This window comes from Numenius arquata, chromosome 11, assembly GCF_964106895.1.
Source record: "Numenius arquata chromosome 11, bNumArq3.hap1.1, whole genome shotgun sequence".
NCBI classification, from domain to species: Eukaryota; Metazoa; Chordata; class Aves; order Charadriiformes; family Scolopacidae; genus Numenius; species Numenius arquata.
Genome location: NC_133586.1, coordinates 17,357,654 through 17,373,278, shown reverse-complemented (window position 1 = coordinate 17,373,278; position 15,625 = coordinate 17,357,654). Strand labels below are relative to the sequence as shown.

The following is a 15,625-nucleotide window of genomic DNA, read 5'->3' as shown; positions in this document are numbered from 1 at the left end:
AGTATCAAATTTGCATGCTTATGAGCAAGTCCTGTCATAATTGGCTTAAGAGCACTTGATCTCACATATGTTCCTTTATATAAAAAGTAATCACCATCACCTAGCTGCACCAGAAAGATCTAGCAGTTTCCAATAAAAGGCTGAGGAACCAACTGTGTTTTATCATTCACTGTTAGAAATGTTTTTGGAGAAAACCACTTCGGTGAGCTTTTAAATATTACACATTACATCTTCCATTTTTAATCACTATGGGGGGTTCCATGTATTATCTGCATGAGAGGATAAAAATCACGATTTGATCTCATAAATCTAGCCATATGGTGGAATGTGACTAAGTCCAGGGCTGTCCCCTGCTGTAACGTTCAAACTTTTTGTGTTTAATTTGATTTTTGTTGTACTGGAGCGCCTCAAGCTGAGGTCATTAACTAGGAGGATTACGCAGCGAGCATTCAGGAATGAGCTTCACAGAAAAATAGTATGGAAGACTCACAGAAAACAACATATGCTATGGCCTGCTACCAAAGCAGGGTCCCCAGGTATACAGACCGCCAATACAGGGTGGCCTTGCCATGTGTCACAGCAAGACTGGAGGCCTCCAACAAACATACCTGCCTACTGCTGCTGCTGGAGGGCTCCTGAAGGGTAGCCGGCCAAAGGGCTGCTCCATCCTGGGAGGGGCTCTTTATCAGGGAGGTGCTCCATCATGGGGAGGGCCTCATTATCAGGGAGTGTAGTGATAGGACAAGGGGTAACAGTTTTAAACTTAAAAAAGGGAGATTTAGATTAGGTATCAGGAATAAAAAAAATTCACTATGAGGGTGGTGAGGCACTGGCCCAGGTTGCCCAGGGAAGTTATGGATGCCCCATCCCTGGAGGTGTTGAAGGCCAGGCTGGATGGGGCTTTGAGCAACCTGGTCTAGAGGAAGATGTCCCTGCCACTAGATGTCCCTTCCAACTAGGTGTTGGAACTAGATGATCTTTAAGGTCCCTTCCAACCCAACCCATTCTATAATTCTGTGATCCTGCAGCCTGGGGAGGCATGAGGGACATGGACATACCCTGCCCCTGGCTCTCCTCAGTGTCCAGGTCTGGGCAAGGTCCTCCACGGGCACGCTGGCGCTGAGCTTGGCCTCCAGCCTCCAGTATCTGTGGAAGAGCATAATTGCCAGGTCAGTCCCTATCACCAAGCCACCAACTTTCTGTGCCATTTTGTGAGGAACTCGGGGGTGTTCGCACACGGCAGCACCGCACCGGCCCCGTCTGAGGCAGCGCGAGGAGTTCTGCCATTACCTCTTCCAGCCTCGCTGGGCGCCGGCCGAGCAGGACCCCGTCAGCGCCCCGGGGCACGAAGGCTGGCAGGCAGGGCCGGGGGCAACCGAGCGGTGCGGGTAGCGGGCCGAGGCGGGCGGGCGGGCTGACGCGATGCTGAGGGGAGATGTGGGACTGCGGGCCGCCCCGCCGCGCCCCGCCGGCCCGGCCCCCCTGAGGCGCCGCGGCGGCCGGGCTGTGCGCCATGCAGGTTCCCGGGCGGCCGGCGCTATTCTCGCACGCAGCTTCCCGGGCCCACCCGCCGCCTCGGTGTGTGGCGCTGAGGCAGGCACACAAAAGAGCGGTTGCGGCTATCCCCGCGTCCCCGCCGCGGCGCCTCACGGGTGGGGACCGGCCCCGCCGCTGCCAGCAGGGGTAAGGAGCGGGGGCCGCGGGGCGGGGGACCGGCGGCCGGTGTCGTGGCGGGGAGCGGCGGCTCCGCCGGGGGTGGGGCGGCAGCATCCCCGCGGGTCGCCTCAGGGGAGCGGGCGCTGAGGGGACGCCGCGGCCACCCCCGCCCAGCCCGATCGCGGACGTTGCTCCCCTCGAATTGGGGGCTGGGGCCTGCCCGCCCCGGGAGCAGCTGCCCCCGCCTCATCCCCATCATCCCCATCCCCTGGCAGCCGAGCTGCCCGCAAGGGACTGGGGTGATGGGGAGCCCCTGCGGCATGGCGTCGCCGACGGTGTGGCGGCGGCGGGGGGCTCCGGCACAGGGAGCCCCACACGTACCCCGCTGGGCACCGAGCCGCTGTGGCGGGGTGGCAGCGGCGGAGGATCCGCGCAGCCACCGCCTCCTGTCAGCCGCCGTGGAGCCGGCAGCGTCCCCCCAGAGCCGGCTGCCGTTGGGGACAGCGCTGCTGGCTCGCCACGGGCTCCCTCCCGGCAGGGCTGCGAGCCCTGGGGCTCAGCCCGCCATCCCGACCGTGCCTCAGCCTCCGCTTTCGGCAGCGCAGGGACCGGCAGCGCAGCTTATGCATAATGCCTGTGTTCTGTGGGAGGGCGGGAGGCTTGAGAGCCTTGTTTGTCTTCATAGAGTCAAAAGAAATGCGAGAGGAGCCCTCGTGTAATGCAGCACCGCTAGGAGTTTGTATTTGTTTCTGATTTCATGCCTCCGGTGTAGCAAATGGATCAGAGCTCTTGATCCACTCTTCCCGTTCCCTTCATCAGGCGGTCTGAAGGGAAAAAGCCGCTCAATGAAGAATACTTGATTTTTGTTGGGATAAACAGCATAAGACATCATAGCATGGTCTGTTTTCCCCTTTTTCAACAGTTTTTTGAATAGGTGGTGGAGAGGGTTGTATTGCCATAACAAAAGGGATGGGGGTGGGGGAGAGGAAGGGAATGCTGCGTTTGGACCTGCGTCTTGGAAAGGCAAAGACTGGCTTATTTTGCCTCAACTAGCAGTCTGTGCTTTCAGATTTAGTTGGCATCCTCAGTGTCGTTTTGATGGTTGCATGCTAGTGAGGGCGTACAAGAAAAGAAATTTAAATAAAGATGAGATCATACAACATTCATAGTACAGAGATAACATGCATTGCAGTGATGTTTAAGAGAAGACTTAAATTACTGTGACCAGTTTGGGTAAAAAATGCAAGTAGTGTTTCAGTTGTATTACCTGGTCAAGGCCACCCTGTAGTCTCCCAGGAGGGGCTTGGAAATCCATTTGCAGAAAAGGTATTTCATGTATTGTGCCTGTTAGCGAGAATCCCTCATTACTTAACCGGTGGATCTGAAAACCAGAAACAACTGCTACCGTAGTTTTATGTGGTTGTGTGTAAGCAATAGTATTTCCACAAAAAGTAATTTTAAAAGGGAGGAATTTTAGTGTGATGCTTTATTGCCAGTTAAGTAAAAATGCAGTATGTGCTGGTTATCTATATGTTGAAAAGCGTAAGATTGAAGTTCATGTTAAAGCATAAGATTGCAATTTATCACTGTATAGTCCAGATTGTCCTCTGTATGGCATAGGCAAGGATGAAAGAGCTTTTCTTTCCATATGTTGTTCTATAGGTGCTAAACTACTAAAGGGGAAGCCTCTGTCCTTACTCCACTTTGAGCTCATAGGATTTCAGGCTGTGGACTTGTCCTTGTAAACCTTGATTGTCAGGCTTCCTAAACCTAAATTCTCTGATAGTTTAGCCCTTATCTGTACTTTGAAATATCTAAAGCTATTTTTAAAAATGCAGTGTTGCCTCTAGTCAGCAGCTGGACTATTGCATCCCCTTGATCCTCTGATCATAAAGGAAAAGTGTGCTTGAAAAGGCCATAGCTGCTCAGCTCCTTCGGTCACTCTTATTATTCTAAAGAAGAATCTCAAAAAGCAATTTTTGTACAGTTGCTTGGTTAATGCCAGTTTAGGTTGGAGACTGGACATGAATTTGAACAAGAGGTAGGTCTTTAAAAAGTGACCTTTGCTTAAGGCTGTGAATATGAGGAACCACTAATATGAGGAAACACTTCAAGAGGCGTAATTTTACCATCTCTCCAGCTGTTCTGATAAGAACATTTGCTAAGAAACAATTTGTGAAAATACCATGGTTTAAACCTCTTCCTGTGCTGAAGGTAGAGAAATCTAGCAAGAAGTGATGTGTTCCGGACTACCAGCTCACAGAGAGAAATATGGAAGATCCTGGGCTTGTCCAGAACAAAATTTTGGTTGTAGCCTTTGAACACATCAAGTTTTTGGTGTTTTTGCAGACTTTTTATATCAATTTCCCTTGTAATCTGTGTTTAAATAACAAGGCAATGCTTTCGTGCTTTAAGCCATTGCAACGATAGAGACTGGGGAGCAGCCCTGCCAAGAAGGCACAGAGGTCCTTGTGGACAGCAAGCTGCACGTGCACCCGCCATGTACCCTGGGAATAAAGACAGCCAGGAGCATCCTGGTCTGTATGAACAAGAATGCAGGCAGTAGATCAAGGGAAGTAATTACTCCACTCTACTCAACATTCGATAGACCACATGTATAATACTGTGTCCGGTTTTGGTCCCCCCTGGTACAAGAAAGATATTAATGAACTGGAGTTCTGCAGAGGCCACCAAAAAGGTTGGGGCTGGAGGTCAGGCCCTGTGAGAAGGGAGTGGGGCTTGCTCAGCCTGCAGAGGGGAGGCTTTGGCAGGACCTAACAGCAGCCTTAGAAGGAGGTCTTCAGGGAAGTAGAGCCAAACTCATCAGAGTGGTGTGTGGCAGAGAATGAGCGACAATAGGCAGATGTTGAAATGAGAGCTTCAGACTGGATATAAACAAAATCTTTTGCCCCATAAGGACAGTAAGGACAATCATACATGGGAACAGGTAGCCCAGAGAGGTTGTGTGGTCTCCATCCTTGAGATTTTTAAGACCTGACTGGATAATGCCCTGAAGAACCTGATCAGGACTCACTGATGATGACCCTGGTTTGAGCAGGATGTTGGACACGAGACTTCCAACGCTCTTTCCAACCTGAATTATTCTATGATCCTATGAACAGTTGTATGTTTGTGCCTATCCATATGTGAAGCATATGGATAGGCACAAGAAGCAGATATAGAATCATAGAATCATAGAATCATCCAGGTTGGAAGAGACCCTTGGGATCATTGAGTCCAACCATCTACCCTACACTACAAAGTTCTTCCCTATATCATATCCCCCAACACCACATCTAAATGTCTCTTAAACACATCCAGGGATGGTGACTCAACCACCTCCCTGGGCAGCCTATTCCAATGCCCGACCACTCTTTCTGTGAAAAATTCTTTCCTAATGTTCAGTCTAAACCTACCCTGCTGGAGCTTGAAGCCATTCCCTCTTGTTCTGTCATTAATTACCTGTGCGAAGAGACCAGCACCAACCTCTCTACAGTGTCCTTTCAAGTAGTTGTAGAGAGTGATGAAGTCTCCCCTCAGCCTCCTCTTCCTCATACTAAACAGTCCCAGCTCCTTCAACTGCTCTTCATATGATTTGTCTTCCAGGCCCTTCACCAGCTTCGTTGCTCTCCTCTGCACTTGCTCCAGCACCTCGATATCTCTCTTGTATTGAGGTGCCCAAAACTGGACACAATACTCCAGGTATGGCCTCACCAGTGCTGAGTGCAGGGGCACAATCACCTCCCTACTTCTAATATGTTTCCAGAAGTCAGAATTTTTTTAGAAAGAACTAGAGCTTCCATTCTAGGGCTAATCCATGCATCTCAGCAATGACAGAGTGTAATATCTGTATGATATATTGGCCTCTATTAGCTGTGTAATAGTACATTACTATTAGTACAAACTAATATCTTACTATAAGCCTCCTAAGGAAGAGTTATTTGCTTGAAATATTTTTATTTTAATATAGATATAAACATAAGGAAGAACATGCTTCTTGTAAGCAAGAACCTTTCTATGTTGTATATTTGGCGCTCCTGTGAGGCAATTAAAGCCTTACAACATTAGTGTGAGAGACATAATGGTAGTTCTTATAGTTGGAGAAAATAAAGCACTGATGCAGTCACATGCACTTCACAAGTTAAGAGGAAGAGCTGAAAGCAGAATCAGAATTTGCTAGTTTTTAGACACTCCACAAAACATGCAATTGCTGAGTCAAATGCTCATTATAAGTACTTTAGATACTCGCGAATGCTTTTAGTCTACTGGAGAGAGCATTAAAATGTAAGATTTTTTTTTTATTTTTTTTTTCCTGAGGACCCATTTTGCCTTGAGAGCTGTGTGAAAAGCAGCTCAAGAAAGCACCATGTGTTTCTTGAAGTGTGCAGTGCTTTAGGCTTGTGCTGCCTGCAGGAGCTGAACATGCAGCACTTGGGCTTTATCATGGCATCCAAGAGAATAGGCCTTTCATTCCAAAGTCTCAGTTTTGTCTGAACTTAAGTCTCATCTTGGCTAATGGTCCTATTTTCCAGAAGAAAGGTCTTATACGATTGGTAAAAATACATATTGAATGAACTGTTTGTTTCTGATGCTGGTATGTAAATGCACTGTCATTTGAGTACATGGAATTCCATTCCTTTTTTGTTGCAGTACCTACTGTCTTCATTCACCTGCTGCAGCAGAGGAAGGTGACTTACACTTCAAGAGGAGTAAGTTAGAGCTGAGCAGAGAGTGGTATGGAAAACTCTGGGATTAATAGCTACTCCACCTAAGCAAAAAGAGGGAGAACGAGAAGCCCTGTAGTTAGGGATGACAAGGAGGAAATGTTACTATTCTCATATGATAAAGTTGCATGAAATACTGCTGGAGATGCATACCCTGAAGTATACTCGTGCATGAAGGGATCATTTTCTTTTAAAATTGAAGTAAATCATAATGAAGAGGAAAGGAAGGTTGACAAAAAGGTATACAAAAAGTCTTGGAATGGAGAAATGTGTCAGTTATAGCCAGAGTGAGGTTTGGAGTCTAGCTAAGGATTTTCAAATAGCAGTACTTCTGCAATGCAGACATCTGCTGATACCCACCTGGCCTACCAGTGGAAGCTGAGGGGAGGAGTATCTTGGGATTGTTGTCTGTTTTGAACTATTAAGATGAATTTTCCTTCAGAAAATAGCCCTTGTAGTTACAGACTTAGTAATGAAGATTCAGCCACGTAGGAACAACTTGTTACTGTTTTATTACTTAAAAGTCAGGTTGAATATTTCCATCCTGTTAACTGAATGAAGTAGTTTTGGAACTTTGTTTTGTACATTGATGTTAGGAATATCTGTGAGCGTGTCACCAGCTAGCATTATTTCCAGACTTTTGTCTATCCTTTTACTTTCTGAGAGATCCCCCTCACAGACGCACTTGTCAGCTACAACCTTTGCAGAAGTTCCTTGCCTCAAGTCAAGTGTGCCGGAATCCTGATCATTTTCAATGAGTGAAATCTGCCGGTTTTATTCCTAAAATGTTTCTATAAGAGCGAAGCCTGAACTTGCAAGTTTTTCTTTTATACATCATCGACTTTTGTGTGTTAAGGGTTCACAGGATCTAATCCTGGAACAGTTCAGTGAAATTCTTTCACCTGAGCACAGCAGTTAGATTTAGCTAAGACTTTGTAATGTGGTCATAGCAGGCAAGTTACTTCTTACTGTCACAGGTATAGCAAAATCTTCTAAAAAAAAAACCCCAAAACAGCAAACAAACAGCTCACAACCCAGCATAATAGTCTTGTAGCACTAACCAAGAGTGGTGACACTGTTCTGGTGGGTGTGCAGATCTAGATGCTTCACCACTGCAGTCCAGAATGCCAAGGGATGTCTAACATGGGAACACAGGGCTTTTTGGGTTCATTTCCATTTTCTCCAGTAAGGTATTTTTCTTGCAGCGACTATAGGGCAGTCATCTCTGCTTTCCAGTTGTTCTGGTTTGGATTTGTTGTGAGTGACAGCCAACTGATTATTTTAGCATGACACTGCAGGGTTCTCCGGGGGATTTAGTGAGATAGTAATACCAGTAAAAATTGAACAGAAAGTTCATATTCTCCACATATTCTCACTTTCATCATTCCATCTCACTGTGTTAAGAGCCTGAGTCCACAGAAAGAGCTTCATTCAGTTGAGGTTTTAGGAATGACATCAGAGTGATCCCTGGGATCACTGTGTGGTCTGCTCCTCTGGATAAGCTGCTGAAGAAGAAAGCGTAAGAATAAATGTAGAAGACCTTGCATGCCTCAGGGTTCTAAGATTAAACCTTAGTTGCACTGCAGACTAGCAACAGACAACAGTGACAATGTCACCTCAGTTCTCCACAAACATACTGTGCCTATCTTTGGGAGAATCACACGGACAGATCTCTTCAGGGCCTCTGGAAGAGACTCCTTAGGCATCCTGCCATGGAAAAGACCACTGGCCTCATGCAAAGTGACCCTGTAGTACCCAGAAATCCTTAATCACAGGGAAGATTAAGTCATTACAGCATTTCATACTAAGGAAAAAACAAAGTGCATCAAAAGCCACGTGGAACCAACTCTTGCTGTCACAAAACGTTTGTGACAGGGCAAGCACTTTTGAAGTGGTTGTGGTAATAAAACTGGGAAAAGGCTCATCTTCTATGTAGGGAGAGACTTGTGGATCTGTAAGTGCTGACTTACTTTAGGAGTTCTAAACTGATTAGAGAAATAAAATTAGCATATTGGAAAGCAAGAGAACATGGGAGGAAGGAAAGAAGGAGGAGGAGGAACAAGAAAACATCTGTATTGTTGGTGGTGATAGTGGTATGTCTTTATATGAAAATTCCCTGAGGAGGAAGAGGAAGTGACAGGAATTTTTGAAATGTAGGCTCCAAAAGAGTGAGTGCTTAGGTAGAAGTAGGAAGCATGGATGAAACATTAGCTACAATTCCAAAATCAAGCTGATACTTGCCTCAAATTCTATGAAACACAAGACTATGAAGTCATCAGCGTCTTGTCTCCATTAAACCAGGATAAATAACTCAGGCTCTATCTCTTCTTTTTTTGGTGCTCAATTATTCCAAAAACATTTAAAAAAGTATTTCTAAACAGCACTTTTTTCCCCTCTATGCAAGCTATAACGTAAGGTGAGAAGCCCAAGTTCCAGAAGGACAGCACCTATCTAAACTATTATAAGAACCTCCCTGAAGGAGTGTTTCACATTCAGCATTCAGGTTCAGTAAAATAGCTGATCTTTTTGTGAGAGAAGGAATAATATAGAAAATAAGATTTCCACACAGCCCTCAACATATTTACTGCCTTCACACACTAGACAGAAACAAAGGTACTTGGGTGGACTTTCTGTCATCCACTCTGTCCTTCAATATCAGAAGACTGTCTGCTCTACTTTACTGGTTAGACTGTCTTACTAGGGAATCTCAGAAGTGCTAGTTTACTTCGCCTTTTCCTGCCCCAGCAAAATGGTAATAGTGCCTGAGTGCCTGGTTACTGAAGCAATCAGAGCAAGCGAAGAAAATTAGTGTTGCACCGACCAGATTCTATTCTAGAATGACATAGGATTTTAATACTCTTTTTTTCCCCATCACCAATAATGAAATGACATCAAGCAATTGACATTACTTTCTAGAATCACTGATACCAGCTTCACAAAAGTATCATTTCAGTGCATCAGCAAGTGCACCCTTTTGGTTTAGTCAAATCTTAAAATAGGCCTCAAAACTCGTACTTTAAAAGCCAAGAGAGATGCCTTTTCAACACATCAGAGAGACTGTATGGAGATGGGATCGCTTGTTTCTTGTTCAGAAGCAGGATTGCTTCAGAGCTGCTATACTCTTCAAATCCTCACCAAATCTCTGTCCTGGGAATGAAATCTTGTATTAAACACTGTTACTAAGCATATCCTTCCCCCCCCCCCGCCCTTTTAATGTTCTTTTCCAATCTGTAGCTTTTCTGTCTTTAGGGATGGCCATCCTGACTGCTACCAGGTTTCACAGGGTTGCTGTGCTGTCTTGAGTTTCAAAGACCACTACGACTACTAATGTAGGAATAGTCATAAAGGCAGTTATACAAAGAACACAAATATTTCTACTCTTATTAACTGATCCAGCGTAGGAAAGAAGCAAAGACTTGCCTCGGTTCCAAATTCTTACTATGCAGCATAGCATGTTGTTGCCATGCTACCGGAATTGCTTGCCTTGATATTTAAATTTACCCTTAACAGATTTGCATTTAAAAAGAATGAACTGTTAACAGTACATTAAAATATAAAATAACCTGAGAAGACATAAGCCTTGTCACCAATTTGTTCATGTATTTCTGACCTCTACAGATTTTTATTTTCTTTCCTAAATAAACCCCACCATTATAACAAATCTCAGAGATGAATGAACCAGTGAAATATGGAAAGGTTCTGTTTGGTAGTGCAATAAAGGTTTATTTCAAGGGAGGAATATAAATTATAGTTTCAATACTTAATGAAAATGTGCATTTTGCCTACCTCAATAAGTGCCTCTTGCCATCCGTCATAGTCTCTGATTTAGCACTACAAAGGGAAATCAGAGTATAATGGTATTTTCTTGTAATTGCTGAGTTGTGGAGAAGAAAGGAATGTTATTTTTATATATATATAATGTCCTTTAGGCACAAAATCTTGTGTTACTGGAAGACAAGTCTTGATTAGAGATAAGGCAGCTTTAAAAAGAAACTTATCCCTGTGATATTCTTAGCCAGTCAATCAGTGTGGCTTTAATTATGTAGAAGTATTTGACATATTACGGCCCAGGAGATAAGAGCTGTCGCACACTGGATGGTAGAAAGGGAAGGAATTCGGTTGGTGACTAGAAATACCATGCTCAGTGCTGCATCAGAGCATGAAATAAGCAGTGGAAGGGAATACTTCCTAGTAAATACTGATTTGCATTGCATTTCTGATTCCGATATTATGAAGGCTGTTGGTGCCAGAATTCTTTATTCCTGGTAAATGACTGCCTGCTTTTTTGATGGAAGACTTGCCATGAAAATTATCTGTGTGGTATCAGGAGTGTGCCTTTAAGTCAATTGTATTGGTTTGTTGCTTGGGGTTTTTTTTAATAATAAAGGGGTTTTCTTGGTGTTTTCAGTGATAGGTGGAAATCTCCCTCTGTTCTTCCCTAAGTAAAAGGCACAGGTGTCTTGTTGTGAGACTTGCCATTTTCAGTACTTGGAAAGAGACCACTGTAGGGTTTTTAGCACATCTATCCCACACCTATCTGCAGTGATAATAAATGATCTCTACAGCATGTGTTTCATGTGATATTTGTCCTGCATTTATTATTCAACTCATCATAACTGGACCCACCAACTAGCAGATGATCTAATTAGAAATAATGATTTGGGTGAAAAAAGTGTTGTTAAGATTATATTACTCTAGGGATGAATAGCCTCATGTCAGTTTTATTGCAGTGTAAGATGTATATGCTGGAACTATAATTCTTTTGTACTGTCATGCTATGTAAGATTTAGCTTTTGAACTTCGTATCACAAAGTGTCAAAGCAAAGGAAGTAAATTTGATGGCCCTGTTTCACAGATAGGGAGTCACTGTAATGACTTGCCCAGAATTGTTCACCCTGCTGGATGACTGAACCAGGAATAACACCAAGATCTCCGGAATAGCTGCCTAAAGGTCTCTCCGTGGCACTGTCTTAACCTGGTTCCGGCTTTGTACAGTAGCATTTAGGAGAATAGCAAACTGTTGGCTGATCTGCTTTCTGTCATACAAACATCTTTCTCACATTTTGGTACAAGAATGATTTACTTCATGAGAAGGTACTTTGTATAAAACATAGTAAAGAACCTTAGTAATCTATGCTTTGCTTCCTAAAGACTGAAATGTGGAAAAACTGAGTACTGGGGAAAAAAGGGGGGGCTATTTATTACAGCGCTACTAGCCCTTTGTGACTTTTTTTTTTCCTTATGCATATCTTTATCTTTGTTTTGGATGTTTTAAATCACAATTTAGTAAAATCTCTGACTTATTCTTGAGCCAACATTGCTTTAACTTAGATTTGTTAACACTTTTTAGTATTGGGACACTTATGATATTTCATGGTTTAGTTAAGGCTCCAGCTCTTGGTGTGTGAGAATCGCAGCTTTGAGTTTCTACTCACACAGGCTCCAGGAATGAACAAACTATGAATGTGTACTTGAAACACCAGCAGACAATATACCTTTAAATAATTTTGGAATTCTTGTGATTGGCAGTGCTATAGCAGTCATAGTAGAAACAAATTCCTTAATATTAACCAGCATCTGTTTAAATTATATAAGCTTGGGTTATTGGTTTTCTTTCTGATGGTTCTTAATGTTTTTATAACCATTCATAATAAATCTAAACAAGCCAAATGCCATCCAGTTTCTGAACCAGCTGTTTTATCAATAAATGGTCCATGGTGTTACATATTTTCACCTATGTAATGATAATTAAGGTAATGTAGTAGCCTACTATAGTATTACTATGGGTAAATACCACTGCAAGGTTGGGAAACGCAAAATCTGTGTACTGCCACTGTAGGTTTCCCAGCCTCCCCATGCTCTGGCACAATGAATCTTGTCTTTTGACAGGATGAAATCCACATTGCCTTTAAAGTGGTATCTCTCTCATCATCAGATGAACTTGTGACTCCAGCTGGGGTTGACCCTAGCTGACTGGTTGACAACTTGTATCATATTGGTCCCATTGACACAATGACTGTTCTCTCCTCAGGCTGGACTGGTAGAAGTCCTTTCTCCTCCTCTCTTCTGCAGACCATCCTATGAGGCCTGAAGGCTCAACAGGAGTGGTTTCTCTTGCTGAGCTGCATGCCAGGCTCCCTATCACAGGACTGCAGAGACGACTCTCACATATCATAAAGACAAGCAATGGGGGAAATTCAAATGGGAATTTTTAAACAGTAAAGTTTAAAGTAAAGTTTGAAGTTTACCATACATGTCGGACTAACTAAACAGCATAGTAGCATCCTAAATGAAATAGAGGTGCTCAAAAAAAAATATTAAAAATCTTTATTGTAGTGGAGCCTACGAGCTGACTAAGTATATAAGACCCTCCCCTTTGTGGTAGGCATTTATACAAACAGCAGTAGACTGTCATTGCTCAAAAGACTGACTTATTTAAATAGACTCAATGGTTTGGTATCTTCTGTTTATATCTATCTGATAGAGGAAAAGAATATTGCAAAAGTATAAAAACGTGGTGCAGAGCCAATATAACCTCATAATATGGTAGAGACAGGGTGTAAAACACTGGATTTTATCAATAACACACAGGCTAAATATTTACTGAAAACTTGGAATAATAGATATGTCTATAATTATCAGTTAAAATAGCTTAAATATACTTAACTGGAAAATCTTAATTTGTTTTGCTATTTAGTTGAATTTTGCTCTTAACCTTCTTGCTGGCTTAAACTATGAAGATAAAAAATAATTATAAATGAATGTATTAAATAATTTGCCTATGTAAATATTAATAGCATGTGGGAAAGAAGTTCTCTGCCATGGAGACTATAAAAGGATGGCTTTGCAGTTATTACACTATTTCCATAGTTGTTTTTCTTGACCAGTACTGTCAGTGTGGGTGTGTTTGGTTTTGTTTTTTAAACAAACTCTTCAAAGTCTGCTTCCTTCATCTATCACCTGTAGACTTACTTATAGATTTTTGAGATCTTTGTGGCAGTAATGTCTGCAGAATACTTAACATAATGAAATCTTGGTTGATGGACTTTTACACAACACACATAATTTAGAATTTATTTACCCCCAGCTGACAGTTGTTACGATAGCAAATACAAGATGAGAAATTAAATGGAAAGGAAAATACTATGTGACTGTTCAGGGCTTGAATCTGATAGATATCAAAGGGCACAGAAGTTGATTATAGGCTTGCAATGCTAGGCTACATCTGATGGTGCAAAGTTGTATCCTGCAGGGAAGCCTTCTAAGTGCCTGCTAAAATACTTTGAGAAAACCCAGGAAAGGTCTGCACAGTGTTTGGTGGTTGTTGTTTTACAATTGTGGGCAACTTCTATTATTAAAAGACTGTGGCATATCTTTGCAATTTAAGTGGCTGGAAGGTAACCTTTAATTTGAACTGGGTGCAGCTCAACACTATTTCAAGACTTCATTTACAAGCTACAAACTTCTCTGCAGTACTCTGGTCCCCCAGAATGTCCCGCCAGTCCTAGCAGGACTATAACTGTACATCTCTTTGTAATGTGGGAAGTTGTAGGTAACACTAGGAGGCTGCCATGGTGTAGTTGTTCAGACCATGATAATTAAGCTTACAAAGATGAAACCTAATTGACTTAATGATAGAAAAATAAGAATTTTTTCAATTGTTAGAGGAATTAGTCTACATTTGACTTTCCCAGTTAGCACAACAATTATATAATATGTAGTATTTTTTAAGGATCATGTTCTGCCAGCCATAATACTTTGTCCCATATATATATATGTAACTGTAGACAAGACATAACTTATTCTAAACCTGATACTAAAATTTATACATATACTGTCCTGAGCATCAGTCGGAGAGGAACCAATCTATTTATGAATAAATAATCAAAACACTGAAGAATAAGTATTAGCAAGACTCATATTGCCATTTACACTCTTGCCTTAGTAGCTACTTACTGCATGTTTAGTGCAGAGTACTGAAATAGAAAACTCACAGATAAATACAAAATAGACTGACCCACAACATACCAATATTATGTCTCAGGTAAGATGTTTCAGTGATCTGTCAACTATTTCATTTTGAAAGGAAAAACATTAATTCTTGAAAGTGTTATCCAAATGTATAGCTACATTAACTGAGAGCCTAGGAAATGTATTGTTTATTTAAATGCATTAAGCAAAGCAGAATTAGATTACAACAGGAGAAATTCTTGTTTTCATACTAACTTTTATATCTATCTGTCTCTAAAGCTTCATTAATATTCCCCTAGTTCTTTGATAGCCGATATGACACAAATAAGGTAATAGGCAGATACGGGGCATGAGGCTTCCTGTGTGTAGGTGTCTTCCATACTGCTGCCAGCTATAACCTTCCCTTGGACTGGGGTACAGCAACCTTGCACTGCAGGATTAATGCCTTTTGTCCAGTAGATCTATTACATATGATTTTTTCCATGTGATACCATTATTTTATATGCTGCAGATAGGCTATCTGCAGTCCAAAACAAATCTCCTGTTTAGGTCAACTGTAGCTCTAATTAACCCTACGGACACTGCATCTTATTCAACCACAGGGTATGCTTACTAATGAGAATGGCTGAACCTGTATTAGTACTTTGTGGAATATTGCATAATAGCGAGTTTTCAGCCTTCTTCCTATTCTGTGCTGCATTGTTGCCTACTTAGCCTGTCAGTTGCTGATAGGGAAAGTCTATCTACATGTGTGTGAAGAAAAAGAAAAAAAATCAACCCAAACCCCAGGCTTAAAGTCTCCAAATAGGATTTTGATAGATCACTAGAACAATCAATGTTCCCATCTCTAGCAGAGCACAGGATGGCAGAGAAGACAAAGAAGAGATAGCCAGCTATTGTGTCAGTACTTTCCTGAAGAAGTTATCAAGCCTGGAGGAATGATGTGCATACAGTCAAAGACTATTCAAGAGGTATAGTCCAAAGAGATATAAACAGTATAGTATGGACTGCCAAAGGACCATGCCAATCTGATCTACAATTTCTGCTCTAATATTTGTGTTTACTTTTATTTTCATAATGACAATATTTCAGTTTTATCACACACCTGTAGAGGGCAGGATCTAGAGTCTCCAGCTGCTGTCCCTGTAATGACTTGGCAAAAGGGAGATAAACATTCAGTTCTCATGGTGAAGGTCTAAAGGGAAATGAATGCTTCCTCAGACTTTCAGCAGGCCGTTGTTATAAGGGCAACTATTCTCAGAAGTGATTCATGT

The 15,625-nt window shown here is 42.5% G+C and overlaps 1 protein-coding gene across 2 annotated transcripts in view; it reads left to right on the top strand.

The window, feature by feature from the left end:
* The first annotated feature begins 1,569 nt into the window (after window positions 1-1,569).
* The window catches only part of APBA2 (amyloid beta precursor protein binding family A member 2), a 106,050-nt gene continuing 91,994 nt past the window's right edge, over window positions 1,570-15,625 (top strand). The window contains exon 1 of one of the 2 annotated variants that reach the window (XM_074155409.1): window positions 1,570-1,683. The gene's annotated coding sequence lies outside the window, so the exon portion shown is untranslated. The remainder of the gene's footprint in view (window positions 1,684-15,625) is intronic. The other variant, XM_074155410.1, reaches the window with a different exon arrangement.